This window comes from Balaenoptera acutorostrata, chromosome 1 (genome assembly GCF_949987535.1).
Source record: "Balaenoptera acutorostrata chromosome 1, mBalAcu1.1, whole genome shotgun sequence".
Classification (NCBI taxonomy): domain Eukaryota; kingdom Metazoa; phylum Chordata; class Mammalia; order Artiodactyla; family Balaenopteridae; genus Balaenoptera; species Balaenoptera acutorostrata.
In genome coordinates this window covers 21,351,743-21,373,264 of record NC_080064.1, presented here as the reverse complement: position 1 = coordinate 21,373,264, position 21,522 = coordinate 21,351,743, and the positions used below count along the sequence as shown (strand labels likewise).

General features: G+C 45.8%; 1 pseudogene; it reads right to left on the bottom strand.

The window, feature by feature from the left end:
• Positions 1-13,994: 13,994 nt before the first annotated feature.
• LOC114236330 (protein CEBPZOS-like) lies at positions 13,995-14,241 on the bottom strand (annotated as a pseudogene).
• Between the last annotated feature and the right edge of the window lie 7,281 nt (positions 14,242-21,522).

Below are 21,522 nucleotides of genomic sequence, written 5' to 3'. Positions count from 1 at the left end.
GAGGGGCATCAGCAGTTTTTGTTCCTGATGAGAAACCAAAGCCCAGAGAAGTGAAGAGACTCGCTCAAGGTCACACAGCAGATAAGTGGCCAAACAAAGATTCAAACACAGATGTGACCCACCCCAAAGTCATAGCTCACCTCCCTGCTGTTCTCTATGTCCCCTGTTCCTATCCTCTATGGCATTTCCCACTAGTCATATATAAATATGTATTTGTTTATAGTTTAGTTACTTAACAGTCTCTCCTTAGACTGGTTTTGCTTAGCATGAGATTCCCTGAAGTTAGGTAGAGTGCCTGGCCCCATAAGGCCACTCAAACGATATTTGTTTGAATTGAAAAATAATACAAGGGTAGACAGAGCTAGTTGAGAATAGAGAAGTCCCCTTCTTCATTCATGCATTTATCCATTCATTCTTTATTTCACTCACTCAACAAATTTGATCATTACCTTCTCTGTTGAGCTGGCTGCTGAAGGTACAGCAGTGATCAGATGGGGCCCTGCCCTCAGAGAGCACACAGCCTAGGGAGGACACAGGTGACTGCAGTTCAGTGAGGTATCTCCTGGGATAGGAGAAACACAGTGGCTGTGCGAACGCAGAGCAGACGCTGAGCTGTGTGGGGAGGGGATCAGAGAGAGTTCCCTGCAGAAGATGATATTTAAACTGAGACCTGAAGGATGAATCAAAGTGTGAGATGGGTGCACAGATGGCAGAGGGACAGGAAGGGAGAAGGATTCAGGGTAGGAACAGCATGTGTACAGGATCAGAGGTGAGAGAGCTTTGGCACCTGCCAGCTTCCTTCCCAGCTTCCTTAATTGCCCTGAGCTCCATGCTCCCAAGAATGGGCAGGGGCCACAGCCAAACACCGCTTAGGGCACAACCAGCCTGGCAAACACAACATTAGGAATTAGAAAATACACTTTTATTTATTATTTTTTTTAAATTTATTTATTATTTATTTTTGGTTGCATCGGGTCTTCATTGCTTCACGCGGGCTTTCTCTAGTTGCGGCGAGCGGGGGCTACTCTTCGTTGCTATGCGCAGGCTTCTCATTGCAGTGGCTTCTCTTGTTGCGGAGCACGGGCTCTAGGTGCGCGGGCTTCAGTAGTTGTGGCACGCGGGCTCAGTAATTGTGGCTCACAGACTCTAGAGCGCAGGCTCAGTAGTTGTGGCGCACGGACTTAGTTGCTCCATGGCTTGTGGGATCTTCCCGGATCAGGGCTCGAACCCGTGTCCCCTGCATTGGCAGGCGGATTCTTAACCACTGCGCCACCAGGGAAGCCCTAGAAAATACACTTTTAAACTATAATGATTATTCTTTTTTTCTGATCTTCATCAAAGTTATGCATTCCTTTTGTAGGAAAGATGGGAAATAGGGAAAATACTAAAATATAAAAAAAAGAATAGAGAGGAAAGGCATCTGGAATTGGAGAGACTTGAACTTGAATTGAAGCTCAGTTCTTTCCTAGCTGCACAACCCTGAGAAAGGCACTTTTTCTCTGTGAACTTCAGGGCCTGTGGAATGGAACCACTAATACTTATGGCACAAAGACACACAAAGATCAAGGATTTGTCCAAGGTCTCACAGCTAGTCATGTCTCTCTGTGGTCTGAGTCAGAGACCTTGAAAGAGAAGAGGCAGCCCAGGGGGGACCTGGTTTCAGAGCCCTGTCCATTATACACACTCTCCTTTCAGGACAGCAGCCGGCGGAGACAGAACCTTACGGAGGGAATGGCAAGTGCAGCTGTGGCCCAAAGCAGGATCCCCTCCATCAGCTGAGAGTGGGGTGGGGCAGGAGGTCAAGGCTTGAAAAGTCGACTTCTATCCCAGCCTAGAAGATTCAAGGCCTCTGCTCAGAGATCCAACCCCTCCCTTTCAGTCTCTTCCTGGCAACCTGGCCTGGCACCCTCTAGGATGTGATATCAGTTTAATAATTTAGCAGATGCAGACAAAGATAGCAGCTCTGAAAATAACCCAGCTAGGCCCCAGCCTCCATCTCCTCTTCCCTCAGCAGACTCCCCTGCCCTCCCCCCAAGGTCTCTGGTTGCCCCACATACCTGTCAGTGCCCCTGCCTGCCAGTGGGCACCTGATCCAACACCTCTTCGTTCTTCCCAACTTCTCCTCCCCCTCACCTCCCCTTTCTCTCCATTCTCATATGAAGAGCTTTTATATTAATTAGAGCTTAAAGGAATCTTCGGCTAGAAGTCAGAAAACTTGAGTTTAATTCATCATGTGGACTAGAGCAAGTCCCTTCTCCTTGCTAAGCCTCTGTTCCCATGTTTGTCAAATGAGGCCACTGGATTCCTAAATGTGGCATGAACAACATGTTTGGGTGGGGGGAGGACAGCAACTCAGACAGAGCACTGGATATCTTTCCCAGGCAGGCACAACTGCAGTGCCAGCCATCTCCGTCAACAGCACTGCAACCCATCCTGCTACTCCAACCAGAGAGCTCACAGGTTTTCTTTTTCTTTCTTTTCTTTTAAAATTTCTCTTGTGATGAAAAATTTGCCCTGGTTCTTATTCCTAGAATAAAAGGCTGTGACTTGTGTTCACAATGGATGTAGGGCTCCGTTGGTTCCACGTGCTTTTGGTGCTTCATCACGTTTCTGACAAGTAGGAGTTTTACTTCCCTCTGGAAAGTTGGAAAGAGCAATACCACTTCCCCCTTGAAGCTTTACTCAAATCACCCCACCTTTATGGGTCTCAGTTTTCACAGCTCTAAAATGGCCAGGTGTTGAAGGGTAAGAAGGACAAGGTTAGATTGCATGCTCTCTAGATTGTAAGCTCCAAAAGGGGTGAGTTTGAGTCTGCCTTTGTGCGTTCATTCAGCAATGTAATTAGGCACATACCATGTACCAGCCACTGTGCAAGGTGCTAGGGGCACAGCAGTAAGTAAGAAAAGCACAAACCCTGTTCCCACAAAGCTCACATTTCAGAAACCAAACTAAGTAAATCCCAAGAAATGTGCCATGAAGGAACAATAAAATACCTGCCAGTATTTACCTAACGCTTACTCTGTGCCATGTACAGAGCACCTATCCTTTGAGGCATATTATTAACACACCGCATTTTACAGATAAGGAATCTGAAGGACAGAGTGGTTAAGTAAATGCAGCCAAGGCCACATGGTCAAGGAGTGGCCAAGCTAGGATTCAGCACCCAGGCAGTCTGCCTCCAGAGCCTGTTTTCAACCACTAGGCTGTAGTGCTTCCCTAGAAATCATGAACAAGGTCTAATCTGGTGACATGAGGGACTTCCCTGGTGGTCCACTGGCTAAGACTCCACACTCTCAATGCAGGGGGCCTGAGTTCGATCCCTGGTCAGGGAACTAGATCTCACATGCTGCAACCAAGAGTTCGCATGCCGCAACTAAAGATCCCGCATGCCAAAACAAAGATCCCGCGTGCCACAACAAAGATCCTGCGTGCCACAACTAAGACCTGGCACAGTAAAATAAATAAATGTTTTTTAAAAATCTGGCTACATGATAGAAAGGGGAGTCAAGGAGGGCTTCTCCTTAAGAGGTGACATTTAAGCTGAAACCTGAAAGATGAGCAGGAGTCAGTTATGTGGAATTGAGGAGAGAGATTTCCCAGCAGAAAAAATAGTATGGGCAAAGGTCCTGAGACAGAAAGATCAGTGTGTTCAGTGCCTGGCAAGCCAGAAAATGGGGAGAGCTGAGATCAGAGGAGCTGGGTCTGGAGGCCAGGGTGAGGATTTGGGGTTTTACTGTAAGTGCAGGGGAAACCTTTGAAAGGTTTAAGCGGGGATCAACATGATCTGATTTGTTTCTAAAAGGTCATGCTGTTAGCCATGTAGAGAATGAACTGAAAGGCAACAAGAGGAGGATGAAGGAGACCAGTTAGGAGATTACTGCAGTAATCCAGCTGAGAGAGGATGGAGGCCAGGCCAGGAGTAATGGCAAGAGGTGGGAGGAGAGACGATTTGGATTTTATTTGGAGATGAACTGAGAGGACTTGTGGATGATTAGTGTGGGGGTGAGGTACCATTAGGTGTGGTACTCTTGACTGAGATGGGAAAGACCAGGGGAGGAACAGGTTTCGTAGAGAAATCAAGGTCAAGAGGTTTTTTTTTTTTCTTTTCCCCCTGCATGATAATTGCTTCATTACAAAAATAAGAACAAAAGAAGTCGGGACTTCCCTGGTGGCGCAGTGTTTATGAATCCACCTGCCAACGCAGGGAACACAGGTTCAAGCCCTGGTCCGGGAAGATCCCACATGCTGTGGAGCAACTAAGCCCGTATGCCACAACTACTGAGCCTGCGAGCCACAACTACTGAAGCCTGCGCGCCTAGAGCCCGTGCTCCACAACAAGAGAAGCCACCGCAATGAGAAGTCCATGCACCGCAACGAAGAGTAGCCCCCGCTCACCGCAACTAGAGAAAGCCCGTGTACAGCAACGAAGACACAACGCAGCCAAAAATAATAAACAAATAAAATTAAATTTAAAAAAATTTTAAAAAAGAACAAAAGAAGTCTATAGCAATAGTCCATTGTATCTTCCCATTTTTTAGTCTAACTAAGAAAGAGTATACCTTGCAAGGGGTATACATTCAGTTTCGAAGGTGGAAAGAGGACTTCCCTGGCAATCCAGTGGTTAAGACTCCACACTTCCATTGCAGAGGGCACGGGTTCGATCCCTAGTCGGGGAACTAAGATCCCGCATGCCACACGCACAGCGCGGCCCCCCCCAAAAAACATGGAAAGATTATTTAAAATAATTGACATTAGCACAGCAGCATTCAGATGTTATGGTTTGAGTTACTGTGCACTGGAAAATGAAAGTCTGACTTGTAAAATCGTGCTCTCTGTATCAGACTGAGGCAGAAAAGCAAAACTCAGTTAAAAAAAAAAGTAACACAGAAAGGGAAAAAAATATATTTTACTAGTTAGTAAAGGTCTACACACATAGAGGATAGGTAAACCTTTGGAAAGAATTTTGTTTTGGATGCCTATTTTGGAGAATCTTTTTTGTTTTTCTTCTCTACTCTCAATCCTCTAGTCACAGAATCCTTCACTTCTGACACTTCTGGTCATTAAATGTATGTGTGTGTGTGTTTTCCCGCACCAACCAATTCTTCAACCCTAGCTGGGTGTCCTGCAATTCAATGTGATTCGATTCTGACACTAACCGGAGTTAACGCAGACCCCACAGGTTAAGGACCTATTCCCACAAGACTGCCCTTCACTTCAGACACCAATCACAAGTAGTAGATTCCCCCCAAGTTATCCACAACTTCTGTCTGACTTACCTACAAATCAGAGGTTCCCACGACCCCCTCCTTGGATTCAATAATTTGCCAGAACAGCTGGAAAATTCAGGGAAACACATTTACCAGTTTATTATAAAGGATACAGATGAACAGTCAAATGAAGAGATACGTAGGGTGAGATCTGGAAGGGATCTCTGAGCACAGGAGCTTCTGTCCCATGGAGTTGGGATGTACCACCGTCCCAGCATGTGGGTATGTTCACCAACCCAGAAGCTCTCCACACCCTATACTTTGGGAATTTTTATGGAGGCTTCATCACATGAGCATGATGGATCATTAACTGAATCTCCAGCCCCTCTGCCCTTCCCAGAGGATGGGGTGGGGGTGGGGCTGAAAGTTCCAAGCTTCTAATCATGGCTTTGTCTCTCTGGTGACCAGCTCCCTTCCTGAAGCTATTCAGGCACCCACCAACAGTCACCTCATTAGAACAGAATATGCTCCCATGACCCAGGAAATTCCAAGGGGTTTAGGAGCTCTGTGTCAGGAACTGGGGGCAGACACCAATATACATATTTTTTCTATTATTTCACAACACCCAAGTTGGATATCCATGATAAGTAGGCAGGTGTATAGAAGCTTCTGGAAGTCAGCACTGGAGAGTCAGAGCTGGAGACTTGAATTTGGGGAGTCATCCATAGATGGTACTTGAAGCCGTGGGATAAGATGAGTGGCCTTGGGAGAAAGTATTGATGGAGAAGTGGACAGAAGTCTGAGGCACCACATTTAGAAGCCAGGATGGTGGGAAAGAACCAGTAAAGGAGCCTGAGCAGGGATGGTTGTCAATAAAGGGGGGAAACAGAAAAGTGGGCTGAGCAATAAATTGAGATTAAGGAAGCAATTATGGCAAATGCAGACCATTCTTCTGTGTAAGCTTTGTTTTGAAAAGTAGAGAAATAGGGTGGTAGCTGGCAAGAAAGGGGGTTGAACAGGGGTTCTGTAAGATGGGAGCTGCTAGGAGCACCTTTGTATGCGATGGGATTGATCTAGTAGAAGGGGAAATGTGGCTGCCTTGCACGAATAACCTCACGTGGGAGATTCTTTTTTTTTTTTTTGGCTGCACTGCCCGGCTTACATGATCTTAGATCCCCAACCAGGGATCGAACCCATGCCCCCTGCAGTGGAAGCACAGAGTCTTAACCACTGGACCGCCAGGGAAGTCCCTGCATGGGAGATTCTTAAGACAGCAAGAGGGCTTCCCTGGTGGCGCAGTGGTTGAGAATCTGCCTGCTAATGCAGGGGACACGGGTTCGAGCCCTGGTCTGGGAAGATCCCACATGCCACGGAGCAGCTGGGCCCGTGAGCCACAATTGCTGAGCCTGCGCGTCTGGAGCCTGTGCCCCGCGACGGGAGGGGCCGCGATAGAGAAAGGCCCGCGCACCGCGATGAAGAGCGGTCCCCGCACCGCGATGAAGAGTGGCCCCCGCTTGCCGCAACTGGAGAAAGCCCTCGCACGAACCGAAGACCCAACACAGCCAAAAATAATAAATAAATAAATAAATAAATAAATAAATAAATAAATAAATAAGAAAATCCTTTAAAAAAAAAAAGACAGCAAGAGAGGATGGGCTGTCCAGCAAGCTCATTCCTACCACAAGCCTTCATTAAGCACTTACTGTGTACCAGACACTTCTAAGTGCTAGAAATATAGCAGTGATCAAGACAAGTAAGGTCCCTGCCCTCTGAGCACTCTCAATCCAGAGGAAGAGAGAAGGCCATAAAGAATCAAAACAAATAAGATCATTTCAGATTGCGTTACATGTATACTTTGAAGGAAGAAAACAGGGTGATACGATAGGACATAACCCCAGCAATATACTTTAGATAGAGAAGTCTAGGATGTTGGAGTGGGCAGCTGTGGGCTTTGCCTTCCCACCATTTATTTGTCCTACTTTTGATAACAATGTCTTTATATTTTGGGGGGAACCACTTCTCCTATATGCTCAGTGCATGTTTCTTTTGGGGCTGACCCCAGCCTAGCTCCAGGAATGGGGTTATGATCCTGGCCTGGCCAGTGAAACTCAGTACTAGGAAGTTTACTAGAACTACTGAAAAAGAGAAACTTTCTTTGCCCAGGAATTGTTGACCAAGTAGACTATAAACCTGGAGCTGCAGGCAGTCATCTTGCCACCACAAAGGAAGTGTGTGCCTGGTGCCTGGCAGGAGAGCCCAGAAACAGAGACCTGATGAGCATGGAAATCACTTGAGCACCTGATTCCAGCTGTACATGAAGGTACCCTTGGACTTTTCACTTAAGTGAGACAATAGATTCTCCTGTTTTTCTTAAGCTATTTTGAGCTATTTGAACTTACAATTGAACAAATCCTGATTGATGAAGAAAGCAAAGGAGTGCTTTAGAAGTGCTAGGGAAAAGCAATCCAGGTGGAACAAACAGGAAGTGCAAAGATTCTTTGCAGGATAGTTTGGCGCATTTGGGGAACACAAAGGAGGCAAGTGAAGCTGGAATATAATGAGCTGTGGTAATGGAATGAGATGGGATAGACCCGCAGAAAGAGAGCTCCATTTCCAGCAAAATAGCAGAAGAGGGGAGCAGAGAAATGCTTCCTCATATATGGCACTTAAAAATGATGGATAAATTTTTTAAATTTTTCTTGTAAAGCATCAGTGAGCTGACTACAAAGTAAGGGAATTAACAGAGGTCAGAAATGACAAGAAAGGGCAATTCCTCAAGAGTAAATGAGTCTTGTAGCTGGTGTTTGCCCTGAAAGCACCTGTTGAACCCTGAGACCTAGACCAGTCAAAATTTTTAAATTTAACCCACAATAAGACATTTCACAACATAATCATTTCATGACATATATAAGACAAATCAGGACTTCCCTGGTGGCACAGTGGTTAAGAATCCGCCTGCCAGGCTTCCCTGGTTGCGCAGTGATTAAGAATCTGCCTGCCAATGCAGGGAACGCGGGTTCAAGCCCTGGTCCGGGAGGATCCCACATGCTGCTGAGCAACTAAGCCCGTGCGCCACAACTACTGAACCTGCGCTCTAGAGCCCGCAAGCCACAACTACTGCGCCCGCGTGCCACAACTACTGAAGCCCGCGCTCCTAGAGCCCGTGCTCTGCAAAAAGAGAAGCCACCGCAATGAGAAGCCCATGCACAGCAAAGAAGAGTATCCCCCGCTCAGCGCAACTACAGAAAGCCCACACGCAGCAACAAAGACCCAACACAGCCAAAAAAAAAAAATTCTGCTGTACACCTTAAACTTATACACTGTATGTCAATTATATCTCCATAGAACTGGAAGAAAAAAAGACATTTTTACAACAGAACCCAGGACGCAGACAAAAATTTCACAAGCAATATTCACCCTAATTACATGTGAGGCATGCTGATATTCCTTGGGCTAATCTATTCCATACTATTCAATTGCCTTTTTTTTTTTTTTTTTAATGCTGCTTTAGTTCCATTAAACAATAGAGTGCTAGGAGCTGAAGATTATTCTATTTGGGGAGGGGAAGCCAAGTTGCAATCAAACTGCAAGTTGCAATCAGGAAGCATTCAGAAGAAAGGGACCATTTGGGTTCCCAGCTCCAGCATTTTGTTGGATTTTTCTTTTCTAGGGAGCTAAAGTTTGACCATGTTGAGTTTGAAATGTCAATTAGATATCTGAGCAGAAATTTCGAGTGGGCAGTTGACTTTATATGTCTGGGGCTCAGGAGAGAGGGCTGGGTTGCAGGTGTGAATTCGGAGTCATCAGCAGATAGGCGGTATTTAACTGGATGAGATGACCAGGGGAGGAGAGAAGGCAGAGGAGAGGTGAGGACAAAGGACTGAGCCTGGGGCACTCAGATGTTAAGCAGCCAGTGAGAAGAAGTGACCCACAGCCTCTACCTTTTTCTTTCTCCTTTTCTCCATCTTGCTGTCAGAAACACAGATGTGGTGGATGCCATCAAGGACCTTAAGACCAGGGCCTCACTCTAGGGATGGTAGAACAGTGAGCTGCTGTGCTGTGGGGGGGGGGGGGGGGGGTCTGATACTTCCAGCTGAATCTAATTCCTAACTGACACAGGAACAATACTGAGAAACTCCTGGCAAGATTGACCAAGGAAAAAAAAAAAGGAAGGTGGCACAAATAAACAATGTTAAATTTGAAGAGCAGGACTACAGAACTACAGCTATAGCAGAGATTTAAAAGATAACTGGAGAATATTAGAAACAATTTTATGACAACAAATTTAGAACAAAGGTAAAATAGACAAATTCGTGGAGAAATAAAAATTTATATCAAAAACGATCAAGTAGAGTATGAGAAAGAAAAATTACAGAACAATATTACTTAAGAACATAGACGTCAATGCCCTAAACAAAAGATTAGCAAGCTAAATCTAGCAATGTATTTACAATATAATAAACACGGGAATTCCCTGGCAGTCCAGTGGTTAGGACTCAGCACTTTCACTGCTGAGGTCCGGGTTCAATCCCTGGTCGGGAAACAAATATCCTGCAAGCCACGCGGTGCAACCAAAAAAAATAATAATAACAAAAAAAATGATAATAAACACATCATGACCAAGATGAGTTTATTCTAGGAAGTTTGATTTAACATTAGAAAATCTACTAGTGTAATTAATCATATTAATGTTAGAGGAGGAAAACCAAGTGAATGTTTCAATCTATACAGAAAATGCACCTGATAATTCAACAATTTTTTGTTAAAAATTCTTAGCAAACTAAAAAAAAGAAAGAAAAAAATAATTCTCAGCAAACTAGGTATAAAGCACCATTAACCTGATAAAGTGCCCCCTCCTGGAAGGGAGGGTATCTACATATATTTGGAATTCCATAAGGAAAATGTCTCTTCTCCCCATTTATTCAATCATCTCTGATTTTTTTTTAGTTTTATTGAGATATAATTAACATACAGTTATGTACAAGTTTAAAGTGTACAGCATAAATCAGCTCTCATTATAAAAGAAATTAAAACGTTTTTGTGGACCCCTAAAAGTATTGCGACTCCTAGGTATGATGCTTATTGTGTCCAGTGGATAAATCAGCCCAAATGATTAACACCATTAAGGGAATGATTAACACTATTTTCAGGATGTTTTTCTCTGGAAGGATGAGGAAAGGGGAGGCCACAGAGGAGGATCATACAGAGAGCTTCAAAAGTACTGAAATGTCCCATTAAACTAGTGGTGGGTGTCTTCATTTTTACCGGTTAAACAATACATATATTTTATATTTTTATATGTATGTATATATACATGGATATACACACATATATTCTTTTATATGTATGTTTCACAGTAAAATTTTTACAATAAAATATGTAAGGACCAGGTCATGGGGTGGGGGTGTGGGTCTTAAAGACCAGGGTAGGACCTGGCCGACCACAGGCACACGTAAATTTGCTCTGAATACTTTAATGACCATCTGGCTCTGAATCAAGTCCCTCCTGCTCACTCACAACGAGGGTCCTGCTCTGCCTGTCTGCCATCCCCACCACCACAGGGGTGGCTGGTGGAGGTTCTGGGGATCATCCTCCAGCCTCCAGAAGGACCACTGCCTTGGCCTCAGCTGCTCAGCTGTAGGATGCTAAGGAACAAGGACTCTGCTAAGGGACAGATTCCCAGACCCAGGGTCCAGGGGGATGCAAGGGTATGGCTCTGGGACAGAAAACTGCCCAGAGCTTCCAGGGACCACAATGGGAGGCTCTTTCTCAACCTCTTAGATAAGGGGTGGGAGTGGCAGTTCAGGCTTCCTGATCCCAGGAAATGGATGCATCTAGGCCCTGGATTCAAGGGGACAAGTGGCATTCAGAAGACTGGACCCCACATTGAATGTCCCTTAGATCACCAAAGATTCCATGTGCCAAGCATGGCTGGCACTGAATGGCACAGTCCCTGACCTGATAGGGTCATGCTGGTCAGGTGACCAGGGAGGCCTGGTGACCAGACTGAAGGACCTTGTTCGTGTCTGGTTCTGTAACACCTCTGGGCCTTGGCCCAACCCTACGGGCGGTCATGGGTTGAGAGAGTCCAACAATAATGGAAACTGGATTTCCCGCCAGCCAGATGGAATGAGGGCTCTGAGTGGGTTTTTAAAAATAGCCTGTATCTTCCCTACCTGATTGTGTGCACCCATATTCATACCCACTACACCTGCTTCAGTCTTTTTTCTCGCTTCTGTCTCTTTCTGACTCTCTCTAGGTGTGTCTCTATCTTCCTTTCCAGGTCTTTCTCTGATTCTGCCTTCCCCTCCCTCCAGCCTCCCTCCCTGGTCCCACCTGCTGCAGAGCACTCTGGTTCTAAGGAAAAGAAGCTTTTGCTGTGAGTGCATCAGATGCCAGGACCTCCCCTCCCACTCCCTCCATCTCCTCCATGCACCCCCTCCTCCTGTATCTGAGGCCTGGCCTCAGCAGCCACTCCCCCCACTGCCACCCCCAGACAAGCTGGGAGGAAGGAACAGCTTGGATGTGGGGCTTGGATGGGGGTCGGCTTGGATGCAGGGCTGCCTTTCCCTCCTGCGGGGAGGCCAGAGCCCAGCTGGCTCGTGAATTATTGAGCTAGTGGCTCTACTTGGCAGAGCGCTGGGACCCGCAGCACCAGCCTAGAAGAGTGGGACAAACTCAAGGTCATTCAGGTTGAAACGAAACTCTAAGCTCCCAGCCTCCCTTCTATCCCCTCACCTGAGCCCCCAGGGCTAAACCTGGCAAATCCCCACCTTTCCTCACTTTATAGGGAACCCATCCCAGCCCTAGTCAGAGGTACCCCATGCTCTCCCCTGGCCCTGGCCTCTGACCTCCATACAGTTCCCCTCCATCCTTCATCCCTCAAACAGGGGGGCCCCTGAGGGTGGGACTCCACAGGAGGGGCCTGAGGACAAGCCTGCTCAGACTGGGGGCTCCGAGTCTGGGTCTGCCCATCCCCAGTCTGTGTCACCACCTCCCTTAATGTCTCCTCACAGGGCTCTACCTTACTTAGGGGAGGTGGCACAAAGCCAGGACCCAGGGAGGGGCACTCCACAGCAGCTCCCACGCCAGCCTCTGGGCACATCCCTGCAAGCTCAAGAGATAATCCTCCCCTCCCCAACCATCCCTATGATTTCAGCAAGAATTGAACAGTGTGGAAAGAAGCCCAGGATGTGAGGAGCTGGATCTCGGTTGAATGACTTACCCGCTCTGAGTTTCAGTTTGCTCATCCATAAAATGGGAAGAATAATATCTGCAGCTGGTCTTCCCAGAGCCTACTTGTGGGCCTGCTTTCACCTCTTCACTGCCACGGCTAGAAAGCAGCTATAGGGCCCAGGCTGGGGCCCAGTCTGGCCTCTATCTACTCCAGCTCCACTGTCTTGTCTATTTATTTTTCTAGTACTCCTCCATTGGGAACCACTCCTGGAGTCCCTCCCCTGGGACCCCAAAATGCCCTGGACAACCTTCCACTGCAGCACTAAGCTGCCACCTCTCACACTGTGTTGGCACCTGTGGGTATGATCTGTCTTCCAAGGTCACATGCCAAGTTTTACTCCTGTGTCTGCAGCAGTCAGACCAGGGCAAGGCGCAGAGTAGGGGCTCAGTGATGCCTGTTGAGTGAGGGAATGGCCTAGAGGCTTTTCAGGTTCTCTACCTTGATCACCACCCCCTCCCCTGCCTCACCATGCTTGCCAGGGACTTTGACTGTCCACTGCTGCTGGCTCTCCCAAGCCTACTGTCCTCCTCAGTGGCTCACTTGGGAGATCTGGGGGCGGGACACTGCACCATCACCCTACCACTTCCGACAAACCCTGTTCTTTCCCCTCTACCCTTGAATTTCACCCATTTCCTTAGACCACAAACCCAGGGGGTTGTGCTAAACTGTTACTTTGGTGGCCTCCAATGAAGCAGGCCTCCAGATATCCATGCCCTTGTGTGTCCCCTCCCATGCTGACTCTGGGCTTGGCTATATGACTTGCTTTGGCCAGTGGGATGCCAAGAAGCGTGAAGCAAGCAAAGAGTCAATAAGCACTTGCACAGTGGGGCTTGTCCTCTTGGAAGCCAGGTGCCTCGCTGTGAAGGTCAGCTAGGCTTCTTTTTTGTTTGCTTGTTTTTTGAATTTTATGACGAATTTTATTCCAAAGTGGCTCTAGTAGTAAATACCAGAGACATTTATGTAGAGTTTGAATACTGTTTCAGGTAAAGTGAAAATGGATAAAAGCAATATTTCTAGTTAATATGTTTTTAGATAATATGATTTTAAATGTGTGACTTAAAATGTAATAAATATTAATGAACTTATTTACAAACCAGAAACAGACTCACAGACATAGAAAACAAACCCATGGTTACCAAAGGGGAAAGGAGAGGGGGATAAATTAGATAAACAACAAGGTCCCACTGTATAGCACAGGGTACTATATTCAATATCTTGTAATAAACTATAATGGAAAAGAAAAAATGTAATAAATATTTAAAATAGATGTTTTACTATTTTATCTATTTTGAAAGGTTTATGTATTCAGAATCATAGGGGAGTTTGTTTTTTTTAAGGAGAACCACTTTATTTTGAGTAGTAAACAAAACTCCATTTATAATAAACAAACCTTCCATCAATTTCTTCACAGTTAGTCCAAAGAACAAAACCTCTGGCTTAATTAGAATTTACATTTAACCTTAAATATTCTAAAATCCATCCATATCAATTTTGGAATTTTAATCTTGCCTGATACTATGAAATAGGGCAAACCTTGATCGATGGTCAAATTTCTAATTTTTGCTGTTAAGCCACTTTTCTTGACCTTGCTCTTGATTCTGTAACATTCCAGAACGTTCAATGGATTTGTAATAAACTTCCAAGATGAAGGGGAATTTCTTGTTCATTGTTTGCCTGAAATCTTGGCTTGTGTCCTTCTTCTCAAACAAAAAATATGTTCCAAAAAATGCTCACAAGTTCAGCTACTAAAACTCCTTTAAAGGTCTTCTTTGCCAGTGGATCCATAGTATGGGCCATCCTGGGGCACGTACTCGTGGGGCTGTGCATCAGACTTCTGAATGGTGAGAGACCAGGTGAAGAGAGGTCCTGAGAGAGGCAATGCCCTCGTGGTAATCGAGCCCCCGCTGCTCCCAGCTGAATGCAGACCCATAAGCGACACCAGGCAAAACCAGCAGAATTGGCCAGCTGACCCCCGCTGAACCACAGAATTTTCAGAAATAATATATCATTTTAAGCCACTAAGTTTTGGGGTGGTTTATTTCTCAGCAATAGATAACTGAACCAAGGGCCATCCTGAGCCCTCTCTGCCCACGTCTGGCACATCCAGTCCTGTGGGATCCACATCCAGAATATATCATGTATCTGACCACTTCTCACCTCATTCCCAGGCACACCCTGGTCCAGGCCACTGTCTCTCTCGCCTGGTTTATTCCCAAACCCTCCTCACTGGACTCCCTGCCTCCACTCTTACTCTCCGGCAGTCATCATACAGGGACCAGAGTGAAGCTTCTGGGGTATTAGTCAGATCAAGTCACCCCCCCCAACTTGAGACCCCCCAGTTACTTCCTATATCACTTAGATTAAAAGACAGACTCTTAAATGGTACAGATGAGCCAGTTTGCAGGGCAGAAGTTGAGACACAGATGTAGAGAATGGACATATGGACACCAAGGGGGGAAAACTGCAGTGAGGTGGGGATGGTGGTGTGCTGAATTGGGCGATTGGGATTGACATGTATACACTGATGTGTATAAAACTGATGCCTAATAAGAACCTGCAGTATAAAAAAACAAACAAAACAACTAATACTAAACTTTCATTGGGTTATTTGTATGGAAATATGTTAATATAAATGTTTCAGACATTACATGAAATTTCTAAAAATCTTATATTTGTATTTGTATGGAAATATGTATGGAAATATGTTAATATAAATGTTTCAGACATTAAAAAAAAAAAAAAAGACAGACTCTTCAGTGGCCTTCGAGCCCTGTGCAGTCCAGTGCCCGCCACGTCTCCACCCCCACCACCAGCCACTCTCCCCTTGCTCAATGCGCTCCAGCAATGCTAGCTTCCTTTCTGTTTCTCGAACATGCCAAGCTCATCGCCATCTTGCGCCATTCACACCAGCTCTTTACTCTGCCCAGAAGACTCTTCCTCTAGGTCTTTCTGTCTAAGTCTTCCAGTTCGCAGCTTACACGTCCGCATCCCCCCAGAAAGGCTACTTATAGAAGAGGGAACTGAGGCTCGGAGAAGTGAGGTCATTTCCCAAGTACCCACAGTTAGGAAGAGTCTGGGCTGAGTTTTCATCCTAGGTCTGTGTAAGCCCCCACTCCAGGGCTCTTTCTGCCACATCAGTGGTTTGGGAGGGTGAAGGTCATGGGCTCCCGAGAAAGGGGAGGGGTTGGAGGGGCTTTCTTCACTTACTCCTCCCACAAACACTCCCAGCCATGGCCCTTGGACCCTGTCCTGAGCTGGGTGCTGGGGACTCAGAGATGAATCAGACCAGACTTTACTCTCCAGGAGCTCCTGTCTGGGGAGAGGGAAAGCATCAGAGGAGGGCTCAGACAGCCCTCTGCGGTAACTCAGGGAGACAGCCTTCTAGCTGGGGGCTCTCTGGGAAGGCTTAACAGGGGATGTGAGACTGGCTGGGGGCGGGGGGAGAGAGCCAGAAATTGGGGGTGGTGTTCAGTGGCCAGAGCTGCCTATTGTTCCCTGTGAGGGACTGGGAGACTCAGCATCGGCTATGTGTGTCCAAGCCGCTGTGTGTGTGTGTTGTGTTGTGTGTGTGTAAGAGAGTGAGGGAGCAGTACTGGGGGTGAGGTGGAGGCTAGGCAAGAGAAGGGCTGAATGAATAGATTTTACTGATGTGGAAACTAAAGCCCAGAGAGGCTGAGTTGCTGCCCCAGCTCACAAAGCACTAGGTGGTAAAGGCAGGATTTGAACCGAGCCTGTCTTGACACCATCTCCTCCAGGGCCCACTGCTTATTCACTATGTGACCTCAGCTAAAACCATTCTCTTCAGGAGCCTTATTTCCTCATCAGTAAACTGAAGGAGTTGGATGAAGTTTCTTCCAGCACGAGGACTCTGCAGAAAATACCTCTACTAGAGCTTAGAACCAAATTCAGAACCAAAGAAGCAGCCACCGGCTCAACCTGGTACAGGATGGCTTCTCGGCCTGCAGCTCCCTCCAGGCCTAGCAACTGGGTGCCAGGCAAACTAAAGCCAGGGAGCCCCAGTAATTCCCCCAGTGTCAGGTGGACCTGGGGTCTCCCTCTCAACAGCCCAACCTAGAGTTCCAGAAGCGCTCATAGCCCAGCTCCTTAGAACTCCAGGGCTCCAACTACACCTCTAACCATATTATCAGCCCAGCCCAGATCCCAGCTTACCTGTCCAACATTCCCCAGCATAACTCCAGGACTCCCCTGGTTCTCTCCAGCCTCCAGGAACACCATCCTTTAGCCAATGAAGGAAAGGGGAGAGGCAACTCTGAACAGTCATTGGCCCACTGTTTGACAACTATAGGCAGACTGACCAATCAGAAGAGCCAAGACAGCCTCAACTTCCATGTTCCAATTCTGTTCATCCTCCACCATTCTATTCCCACGGGGCTCCCTTTCAGGTGGTTCCATTCCATATATTCCATTCATAAGTCCAGGAAATTATATCTGGGAAAGGGAGGTATGGTAAGTAGAATTAGAGCTGATTACAGAAGGGAATTCTTTTTTTTTTTTATAAATTTATTTTATTTATTTATTTTTGGCTGCGTTGGGTCTTCGTTGCTGCACACGGGTTTTCTCTAGTTGCAGTGAGCGGGGGCTACTCTTCGTTGTGGTGCATGGACTTCTCACTGCGGTGGCTTCTCTTGTTGCAAAGCACGGGCTCTAGGCACGCAGGCTTCAGTAGTGGTAGCTCGCGGGCTCTAGAGCGCACGCAGGCTCAGTAGTTGTGGAGCGTGGAGTTAGTTGCTCCGCGGCATGTGGGATCTTCCTGGACCAGGGCTTGAACTCGTGTCCCCTGCATTGGCAGGCGGATTCTTAACCACTGCGCCACCAGGGAAGCCCAGAAGGGAATTCTTGAGGGGAGAATTCCCCCATTCTGCTGGGGCCTGGGGCATTCTCCAGAGCCCAGTTTCAGGGGTATCCAGAGGAGCCACTGCAAAGAGCTCAGGCTCTGAACAGAAAGAACTTGGGCTCAGTTCTGGGCTCTGCCCCTTAACTAGTTGTGTGAACTTGGGCAAGAGGCTTAAATCTCTGAACCTCTGTTTTCTTAGCTATAAAATAAGGATTTGGGATCTATATTCACTGAGTTATTGTGAGGATTAAATGGGAATAAGGCTCATAATATACCTAACACACAGTAGATGATTATGGTCAGTCATAGGAATTTGTTCTCCTGCTTATTCTCAGAGGCAGTGGTCTGGCCTCTGAGAGTCCTGGCCCCAGAATGGCTGGGGAGGCAGAGAGGGGGCAGGAAGAAAGGGTTAAAATAAAATAGCTGTCATCTAATTACCATGTACTGGCCTCTGTAGTAATCACCACATGAAACTATTACTACTTTAACATTGTGGAAAAGGCGTCTGAGGCACAGAGAAGTTCAATAATGTGGTCAAAGTCACACAGCTAGCAAATGGCAGAATTGGGACATAAATTCAGGCTCCCTGGCTCCAGAGTTCAAACTCTGAACCACCATCTGTCCTACCTCACATTAATCCCATTTTAGGATGAAAAACGCTGAGGTTCAAAGAGATAAGTTCACACTGCTGCTGAACAGGGGTATATCTGACTCCAACTTAGATCCTGTGACTCCGAAGTTCTGGCAATTTCTGCTGTTGAGTGCTGCCCCCTAGTGCCCCCTATGGGAGAAGCACACCAGAGGCAAGGAGCGCATACCAATGGATCCACACTCCACTGCCCACACTCCCCTGACCCACTGTTTCTCCTCACACCCAAAGCTGCAGGTCTTATAGCTTCCAAGTATCACTGTGAATGTCATCCATATATACAATCATGATATTTCTTGGCCATCTCACAAATACTTAAATTCAACAGGTCTAACTCCAAGTTTACACTTTTATACCCAAACCTGCCCTCCCCAGTCATCTCCATCCATCCACTAGCACAAGCCAGAACCCCAGCCATCCTTGACACCTCCCTCTCCCCCTCATTCTTTCACCAGTCCAGGAGCCTGAATGGTGGCTGAGGAAGGAGACCAGAAAAGTAAACATCGATCAGAACAGAGCAACAGCAGTGGAAGCAGAGGATCAGGACAATGGCCTCCAATTGTGGCCAAGAGGAAAAACTGAACTCAGGTGGTTAGAAAGGCAGGACTTTCTGCTTAGAAAGAAGCCCAAACACAGCTTTAAGGGCCAGGAGGAGGACACAGTGTTTCTTACTGGGAGCCAGAAGGACTGGGTTCCCACCCAGCTCCACTACTAACTCACAGTATGGCCTTGGGACCTTGATGTGTCTCAGTTTCCCCATCTGTAAAATGAATATGACCATGGCTACCTCTAGGGCTGTTGTAAGGATCAAATTTAAAGGAGTTTGCTTTGTAAACTGTAAAGAGAAGTGCACAGGAGAGGTGGACTATTATCTGGAAACTTCACTCCAATAGACTTCTCTCCTTTGTTATGCTAAATGCTGGACCCATAAGGTACCTTGTTTTGTTTTCAAAGAATGTCATCAGTTTGGGGGCTTTTTTTTTTTTTTTTTTGGCCAAGCCAGGATCTTAGTTCCCCGACCAGGGATTGAACCCAGGCCCTCAGCAGTGAAAACACCAAGTCCTAACCAGTGGACCACCAGGGAATTCCGTTGGGGACTTTTTTTTTTTTAATCTTCTCTTTTCTTTTTTTTAAATTTATTTATTTTTGGCTGCATTGGGTCTTTGCTGCTGCGCACGGGCTTCAGTAGTTTTGGCACGTGGGCTCAGTAGTTGTGGCTCGCGGGCTCTAGAGCACAGGCTCAGTAGTTGTGGCACACGGGCTAAGTTGCTCCACGGCATGTGGGATCTTCCCGGACCAGGGCTCAAACCCGTGTCCCCTGCAATGGCAGGCAGATTCTTAACCACTGCGCCACCAGGGAAGCCCATTGGGGGCTTTTTAAATTGTGGTAAACAAACAAACAAAAACAACCTATATATATATATATATATATATATAAAATATATATATATATTATATATATATACAGAAAAATTGCCATTTTGCCCATTTTTAAGTTACAATTCAGTGGCATTAATTACATTCACACTGTTGTGCAACCATCACCATTTTCTATTTCCAAAATTTTTCATCATCCCAAATAGAAACTCTGTACCCATTAAGCAATAACTCCCAATTCCTCCCTCCCTCCAGCCCCTGGAAACCTCTAATACCTGTCTCTATGAATTTGTTTATTCTGAATATTTAATATAAGTGGAATCACAATATTTGTCCTTCTGTGTCTGGCTTATTTTACTTAGCATGATGTCTTCAAGGTTCATCTATGCTGTAGCATGTATCAGAACTTCATTCGTTTCATGGCTAAATAATACTCCAATGTGCGTATATACCATATTTTGTTTATCCACTCATCTGTTGATAGACACTTGAGTTTTCCACCGTTTGGCTATGGTGAATAGTGCTGCAATGAACACTGGCGTATAAGTACCTGTTCTCAGTTATTTTTGGTATATACCTACACTGTCATCAGTTTTTGACAGAGTTTTTCAGTATACACTGTGGCAGGGGTATGGGCCCTTGGGAACAAGGCCCAGTGTATTTGAGTGTAGGAGGGAGAAGGGCAGATGAGGAGAGAGGTTTCAGTGTGGCTATGATTAAAATACCAGCTAACTTGTGCCTTTTGCAAAGTACTCCACAAAACACTCTGGAGGAGGAAATATTATCATCTCCATTTTACAGATGAGGAGAAGGGAAGTGGCTTCTCCAAGGCCCCACAGCTGGTGAGAGGCAGGGGCTCCAGAGAAAGGTTCCCTCACACATCAGCAAGTGCAGGCAGAGGTTCAGAGATCATATTTCCCTTCCTTCCCCTTTTTTCTTTTTTTTCCTTTCTAGACAAAGAAAGTAGTTCTGAGCTGCTTCAATCATCATGTTCCTACTTATTAATCTACAGCATTTTAGGTACTACAGAATCAGAATTTTGCAATGTACTTTTACTAAACGTGGTCTGGAAAAAGTAGAACTATGAAGACAGAAGAAAGATCAGTGGTTGCCAAGGGCTGAGATAGTGGGGAGGAACTGATTGCAGAAGGGTTTAGGGAAATTTGGGGGGGGTGATGAAATTGATCTATATTTTGACTTGTGGTGGTGGTTATGCAACTGTATGTATTTTTCAAAACTCACAGAACTGTACCCTAAAAAAGGTAAATTTTACTGTATGTAAATTATACTTTAATCTTTAAAAGAAAAGAATGAATAAATGAATGGGGGAAAACTGAATAAGATTCCAGATGCTTGGATTTTTGCTACCTTGAAAACCTGGCAAGTAACCGTGCCCTTAATTATTTAGTTACAGCATAAGTTATTTTTTTCATGCACTCATTCATTCATGATAAAATGAAAGTCCTTGAATCCAACACAAGAATCAGAACATCACTAAAAATTAAATCTACTTATGGTTCCCCACCATTCCTGACCCCCTCCACTACCCCACCCCCAGGCAATCACTATTCTGAATTCTGTGTTCCTCATTCTCTTGCCTTTTTTTTTTTAAGTTTTTTTTTCACACATATATTAGGTTTAACCTTCTGAATTTGCCCTCTCCCCCTTTTTTTAGGTCAAAACAGGTCAAAAACAGCAACTTCATATGGTTCAACCCAATATTATGCCTAAATATAGTACTTCTAGTTGTATTTGAACTTTATGAAAAGGATACCATTCCACATGCACTCTTCTGGGACTTGCATTTTTTTCACTCAGTATTATATCACCATGATCCAGCCATACTGCTATTTTTCATTCATTTTCTACTGCTATATAATTATTCCACGTTTCTTTACCTCCTGTCAATGGCATTTGGATGTTTTCAGTTTGGGGCTACTGTGAACAATGTTTCTACTACCATTCTTGTACATTTCTCTTGGCATATGTGTGAAATTCTTGTGTCTGTAACACAGGAATGCACTTACTGGGTCTTAGGGCACACAGATATTCAATTGTACACTATGTGACTCACTTTCTGAGCTCCAAATGAAGGTACAACGGCCACTTGCCCCAGGTGAGAATGTGAACAAGATGTGGTGGGAGGGACTGCCAAGGAGGGTCTCTGGTGGAAATTGAGCATCTACTCCGTGCACAT